Here is an 8,145-nt window from a genome sequence, read left to right on the forward strand (position 1 = left end):
TGAACATAGGGGCCTGGATAGTTTAGCGATGACTACCACCCCTGGGGTCGTGAATCCAGGGTGTGCTGAGTGACTCCAGCCAGGTCTAATAAGCAACCAAACTGGCCCAGTTGCTAGTGAGGGTAGAGTCACATGGTAACCTCCTAGTGGTCGCGATAAGTGGTTCTCGCTCTCAATGGGGCACATGGTAAATTATGCGTAGACCGCAGAGAATAGCATGCGCCTCCACATGCTGTGAGTCTCCGCGGTGTCATGCACAACGAGCCACGTGTTAAGATGCGCGGGTTGAAGCGGAGGCAACTTAAACTTGTCCTCTGCCACCCGGATTGAGGTGAGTAACCGTGCCACCACGAGAACATAGTAAGTAGTGGGAATTGAGCATGCCAAATTGGGCACAAAAAAGGGGACAAAAAATAAAAAAGTGAAAATAGCGTTTGCGTCGGTTGCTTGCCATCCATTGTGGTTGGCTTGTCAGTAGCACGATATTACGATATTGCTGTTATCGCGATAGCAGAACAAATTTGAAGAAAAATATCTGAGCTTAGTAGGTCCTTAAAATGCAAATGGATGGTGATCCGATCGCTTCCGGTAAGCTTTTTTCTTCAAATGCTGAAGAAAGAAATTCATACACATCTAGGATATAATGAGGGTGAGTAAATGACGAGATTTTATTTTTTGGTTGAACTAACCCTAAATTTTGAGTTGTTTGTAGTTTGGGAAGCTACAGTTTCAAAGTAGCTTCCCCAACACTGGAAATTACACACTTCGCCCTAATTTTTTGTTCAATATTTTTTAAGCTTCATTATTGCAGTTGTATTTTTCATTTTGACCTATATATTTATTAGTTTTTACTTTCTTTTAGCAGCAAGAGACCCTTAATAGAGAGCTGCTATTTTAAAAGTTACTATAACCTTAATGTTTAATAGAATAGTACCAAATTGGCCCGGTTGCTAGGGAGAGTAGAGTCACATGGGGTAAGCTCCTCGTGGTCGCGATTAGTGGTTCTCGCTCTAAATGGGGCATGTGGCAAGTTGGCCGTGGATCGCGGAGAGTAGCTCCACATGCTGTGAGTCTCAGTGGTGTCATGAGCCACATGATAAAATGCATGGATTGACTGTCTCAGAAGCGGAGGCAACTGAGATTTGTCCTCTCCCACCCGGATTGAGGTGAGTAACCGCACTACCACGAGGACCTACTAAGTAGTGGGAATTGGGCATTCTAAATTGGGAGAAAATAATTTTCTCCCAATTTTCTAAAAGAATTATTAAAAATAATAATTAAAAAATAATAATAAATAGAAAAGAACCACTGTGTCTACATTCACGGACAGTCTGCATCTTTGCACATGTGCCAGCCATTGACTGTGCTAAAAAAGTACACATCAACAATACATCAACAACACCCATTTGGGCTCACAGACAAAAGAGTATACTTTAAAAGCATACATGCGAGATGCTAGACGGTACTAAATATACCCTAACCTTTACTTACAGTTGTCTTTGCATATTAAACTGGGATAAGAGAATGCATATAACATCAAAGAGGTTACACAAATTATCTAAAAAATAACATTTGTAATGTCTCATAGATAACAACGGAGAGGAGAAATTAATAAATAATTGGGACAAATTGGGATAAAAATTTATAAATAATTGGGACATGGCCAGTGAAACATGCTGACCTGGTGCTAATACTGTCAGTGAAACAGATCATGCCAGAGAGAGAGAAAGAGAGAAGAATGACATGAATGTGAGAATGCTCCATTTTTATATGAGTGAATCTCACACACACAAAAAAACGTCCAATAAATAAAAAAAGAACAAAAAAGTTCATTATAACCTTTAAGAAATTAAGCATTTTTAGAACCATTGCCATTTTTTGTATTGTAAAATTATTTTCACGACAATTAAGCCATTTCAATTTACAGTATATGCACATAAACCTGGCTGACAGCAGTCGGAGGCCGAGATCCAGACTCTCTTCATTGACCTCCTGCAAAGACACATTTCAGCTGAGTGGACTGACGGGAAGTGGGTCCTCCGTGCCAAGCAGATTTGGAAACTCCTCCAAAAACCTCTTAAGAAACTTCCCAGCATCACTTTGCTCTGCACAACTCATTTTGAGCATGAGCTTGTAACCGCTACAGAGGCAGGAATTTATGGACATCTAAATCAAGCTTGAATGCAAACGTCACACGTGAACCTACAGAAAACACATAAGGGTGGAATAAGATTAAAGGGATAGTTCACCCAAAAATTAAAATTCTCTCATCATTTACTCACCCTTATGCCATTCCAGATGTTTATGAATTTCTTTCTTCTGCCAAACACAAACAAAGATTATTAAAACAATATCTCAGCTCTATAGGCCCATACAATGCAAGTGAATGGTGGCCATAACTTTGAAGCTCTAAAAAGTGCATAAATGTAGCATAAAATTAATCCACACTGCTCCAAACGTTAATCCATGTCTTCAGAAGTAATATGATAGGTGTGGGTGAGAATCATATCAATATTTAAGTCTTTTTTTACAATATCCACTTTTAACCAGCCCGACCAAGAGGTGGTGTGTGCACGAAGAATTTGGATCGCCAAAAAACAAAAGAAGAATATGGATATGAAAGTGAAAGTGAAAGTGGAGATTTAAAGTAAAAAAGGACTGACTGAATTGATCTGATTCTCACTCACACCTATCTTACCGCTTCTAATAATTTTTGTGCTCTTCAGAACAAAGGAAGTCATACACATCTGGGACTGAATGTAGGGAAGTAAATGTTGAGAGAATTTTCATTTTTGGTTTAAAGAGTTTAAAGAGAAAACAGAATAGGAGCAATTAAAGTGTCCACACATTTTTTAACCAATCAGAAGACCCGGAGGAAGCTCTCCACCAATGGAGTGAGTTTGGGGCGGGGCGACAAGGACGTGGGAGTGTTTATAAAATCCCATACACACTAACAGCAAAAAAAAATAAAAATTCTACATGTATTATGCAGCTGCCCAGGAGCCTTTAAACCCAATTCAAAATTCTGATTTCGTATTTGTATAGGTTATGCACTTGCAAATTATATCAAAATTATAGTAATTACCGTGCATAGTACAGCATAAACAATACTGCATAAAGCTTTCCACACTTGTGCAATAAACCCTAGTAACCCTGCAAAACTGAACTTCATTCTAACTTAAATGCATTACATACAGGGCATGGTTGTTCAATGCATAACCGCATTAACCTGAAGGATTAATGATTAGATGTTACTACAACTCAACACTGTATGAGAAAGGGCCTTAGACTACAAGTACTAACTAGTTAAATTTACAACGTAAAACTTATGCAAATTATGCATATAATGTTTTATGTGCCGACACTTCCTTTTTCCAAAACGAGTGCTGTTTGAGACTCGTGCACGAACGCACGCCCTTCCAATCACTACACGACGACAGCCAATCAATCTGCGGAAGTCACTGTGACAGACCGGAAAACAAAAATATGTGATGTGTAATCCGTAAGGATTAACGTGTGTGAAGCATGGAAGACAATCCGTTTGGATTCAAGATAAATTTTTACCCTGGCGCGATATAACGAATCCTACTATGGCAAAGACTGAGCTCATGAATATTAATTTTGTCGTGCTCTTTTGCTGTTGAGAGCTACATGAACCACGTGACCACATGGCGGCGAGTTCAAATAATGTAGCAACAAGTTTTTTTTAAGGAGCTGGTTGCTAGTCACAATCGGTGGTCTGCGAATATCCGAAATGGGGAACAGTTATTTATATGAATGAAGAAAGCCATACTGATTGGTCGGGAAAAGTTTAGCCTAACCAATCAAGAAGCGCGTATGCTTACGTAATTAATATTAATGAGCATAGTAAATTCGCTAGAGGCCGCTGTTTCATGTGAGAGGAAACAAATAGATTAAAGTGAAGAGTTCGCGTTGATATTCTGCCCTCTGGCGGACGCACTTAAAATATCTTATTTAAGTATCAGTAATTTCTTTGGCATGGCTGTACCTGAAATTATGAAAATGTTCAATAAACAACTGTTATATATTGTTCCAGAGAGAGAGATACTTCATAGTTGTTTTCATTAATGTAAAGAGGTGCACTTTAAAATTCAGAGTCCGAACAGGACTTTGCCATTATGGTTAACCAGAAGATAATTTTTTCTTTCTTAAAATAATGTGGGGAAATATATAACTTCTACAAATATTATATATTACCCTGTTTATTCCACACACACACACAAATAATATAATCAATTTGATACATTACACCAAAATCCACATAAAGGCTGAGTAGAGCCATGATCCGATCTTTATTCCAGGACTTGCTAATTTTTAAGAAATTCAAAGAATTTCTGTTGCTCAGTTGATAGAGCATGTAAGATTTAAAGCAGTCAGAAGAGCCCCTAATTGATGAATCAGGCATGAAAAATAAGGACAGCTCATGTTTCTTACCCACAGCTATTCATATGAATGTCTACAACTACAACTATCATGATTTTAAGCTGTACAGTACCAGAGCAGACTTATGTTAAGAAATATTTGAAAATGTTGAAGATCAACAAACAGTATTAACCCTCTAATTGTCTTAAGAAACAACACCCTCCTTTTGTCCTTCCTGTTATTTAAATATTTAGTTAACATTTGGTCTGTAACAGCTTGATACATGCTTTTATTACATGGCTCTCTGGAATACTTGATTCTGATTGGTCAATGGCACTATCTAGCGGTCTAATATCTCGGAGTAACAACCTAAATAATAAACTAATAGTAAGCTACTTTTCAAGTCTCAAGTCTTTCGAGTTCCAAGTCTTCATTTACTTGGTAAGTAGTCTTGTAATGAGATGCATATTGAGCAGACAGATGGTCATTATTTTTAAAATAAACCAACAGAACACAATAGAGAATGAAGACTTCACCCGCAAGCGCTGAACCGGGCATGCGAGACATATGGGCAAGCTGCTGTATCTCTTCACATGGCCTGAAAACGCTCACTCACTTTCATTAAAACCACTGTCAAATGCGAAAAACCGCCTGAGAGAGAGCGTTAATGTGATAGAGACTGAAGGGCCTTGACGATCAGCAAGCTACAGCCAGGTATACTTGTAGAGAAGGCTAGCCCGTCTGGTACGATCCCACAGAAGAGCTATTGTAGCACAAAAAAAAAAGGCAGAATATTTTGTCCAAATTGTAATGACAACATGTCCACTGATTTTATAGCATGTACACCGATCAGCCACAATATTAAAACCACTGAGAGGTGAAGTGAATAACATTTATTATCTCGTTACAATGGCACCTGTCAAGGGGTGGGATATATTAGGCAGCAAGTGAACAAGAGTCAGTTCTTGTATTTCATGTGTTGGAAGCAGGAAAAATGGGCAAGCGTAAGGATCTGAGCGACTTTGACAAGGGCCAAATTATGATGGCTAGACAACAGGGTCAGAGCATCTCCAAAACAGCAGGTCTTGTGGAGTGTTTCCGGTATACAATGGTTAGTACCTACAAAAAGTGGTCCAAGGAAGGACAACCGGTGAACCAGCAACAGGGTCACGGACGCCCGAGGCTCATTGATGCGCGTAGGGAGCGAAGGCTAGCCCGTCTGGTCCGATCCCACAGAAGAGCTATTGTAGCACAAATTGCTGAAAAGCTTAATGCTGGCCATGATAGAAAGGTGTCAGAAAACACAGTGCATCACAGCTTGCTGCGTATGGGGCTGCAAAGCTGCAGACCTGTCAGAGCGCCCATGCTGACCACTGTCCACCACCGAAAGCAATTACAATGGTCAAGTGAGCATCAGAACTGGACCATGGAGCAAAAGAAGAAGGATGCATGTGTGTCGTTTACCTGGGGAAGAGATGGCAGCAGGATGCACTATGGGAAGAAGGCAGGCCAGCGGAGGCAGTGTGATGCTCTGGACAATGTTCTGCAAGGAAACCTGGGGTCCTGGCATTCATGAATACCACCTAACTAAAGATTGTTGCAGACCACATACACCCCTTCATGTCAACGGTATTCCCTGGTGGCAGTGGCCTCTTTCAGCAGGGCAATGCACCCTGCCACACTACAAATTGTTCAGGAATGGTTTGAGGAACATGACAAAGAGTTCAAGGTGTTGACTTGGCCTCCAAATTCCCCAGATCTCAATCCGACTGAGCATTTATGGGATGTGCTGGACCAACAAGTCCAATCCATGAAGGCCCCACCTCGCAACTTACAGGACTGCTGCTAACGTCTTGGTGCCAGATATCACAGGACACCTTCAGAGGTCTTGTGGAGTCCATGACTCGATGGGTCAGAGCTTTATTGGTGGCACGAGGGGGACCTACACGATATTAGGCATGTTGTTTTAATGTTGTGGCTGATCGGTGTATATTTGTGTCAAAGATTAACACATGTAAAAATGTGTCTAATTAATTCTATAAGCAAAGAAAAACAAACAAACAAAAAGCACCTGAACATTTTAACATGCACATATTTAAATGAGTAAAATAAATGATGACTAACCAATTTCTTGCAAGTTCTTTGAGACAAAGTATAAAGTAAACGCATGTATTATGATTTTATGATGGACCTTTTCATCTAAGTATAAAAATGATGACTAAAATAAAAAACTGTGTGAAAATGAGTACTGCTGCTGTTTAGCTTAGTAATATTTGGATACAAAATCTAAATAATTTTCATTATTGGAGTACCGACCAAAGTCGCTTTTGGGGTTTTCATGAATTGAACTGGCCCAGTTCAAACAGCACTTAAAATTGACTAATTTTTACTCCTTTAAAAAATTTACAGTTTTTAAATCTTACTTTCTTATATACTGTATGTAACTTTCTCATATATTCATTTTTAATATTTCCATAATTGTTATTCCACAGCATCTTCCATTTTATCATATACTCAGTGTGAATGTTACAGTCAAAAATGAAAATGTGTTAGAAAAATGCATAAATTCTCAATACTGTGGGACTTCAGTCAGTCCATTTGGACAAGGAGAACCTGCTTTCATCTCACTCAGCAAGCAATGGATAACTTTAGCCCAAATGGAACATTATTGAACAGGAACATTAAATCAACAAGCCAGGGTTTAATTTGAAAGATGAGGGACAACTGTTAAGAGACATTTATGACTCATTTGTGAGTTTTCATTGCAAGTTTACATGGACACATGAGAGTGCATTCAGATAAAAAGCTTCCATGTTGAAGGTCATTTTTAGGTACACAGGGATGGTCATAGAGAGAAAGAGAGAGTGACGAGGGAGATAGACAGAGAGATAAAGGAAGAGAAAGAATAAAAGTTTGCATAAAAGCCCTAATGTGCGTCAGAGCAGCAAAATCAACCACGTGACTTACAACAACATGGCCATGTGTATGTATATTATGTAGATTCCCTGGGTTTGAGTAACCAAGGGAAGCCTTGTTAGGAACTTGGCACACAATGAGAATAAGCATATGAAACATATCATCAAAAGCAGTCCAATTTAAGTTTGGCTGCATTAGTCACTGTGCATAATGAATAATCTGTGCATAATACGAGCCCATTCTACCAGGAGTGTGGCGGCCTCCTGGGCCCTGACCAGTGCCGCTTCTCTAACAGACATTTGCAGAGCAATGGGCTGGGCAACACCCAACATATTTGCAAGGTTGTAAAATCTCCAGGTTGAGCCGGTTTCGTCCCGTGTCTTGGCAGGAACGAACAGGTAAGTCTGGGAGAGTTGGCCGGGGGTATCACTTGTGCATAGCGCCACTGAGCTGAAGACGTGCACTGTTGACTCCCAGTAGTGTTCACAAAATGTGTTCCCTGGATGACTTCCTCCTAGCCCTGTGGCAGACGAGTTTGCAGAGAAACTCGCTGCTGGCTCAGTACAAGTTCTAACTAAGCCCTGTACTGGGGTAGGTGCTCCACAAGTGCTGCTTCCTTGTAGGTAATCCCATGCAACATATATCTTCCGCTAAATAATTTCCCTGATTGGTAATCTGTGTCTTCTGTGTCTTCATTGGGCAGAGGCCCCCTCTGTCCCAGTCACCATGTTTGTAGAATCTCCTCCCCTGTTGAGTAAGACCAACCATGAGACTTCACCACATGATATACTTCCGACAAAAAAAGAGTCAACAAGACCATGTGACCTATCTCCACTCAAAATCCCC

The sequence above is a fragment of the Xyrauchen texanus genome, chromosome 4, assembly GCF_025860055.1.
Source record: "Xyrauchen texanus isolate HMW12.3.18 chromosome 4, RBS_HiC_50CHRs, whole genome shotgun sequence".
NCBI lineage: Eukaryota > Metazoa > Chordata > Actinopteri > Cypriniformes > Catostomidae > Xyrauchen > Xyrauchen texanus.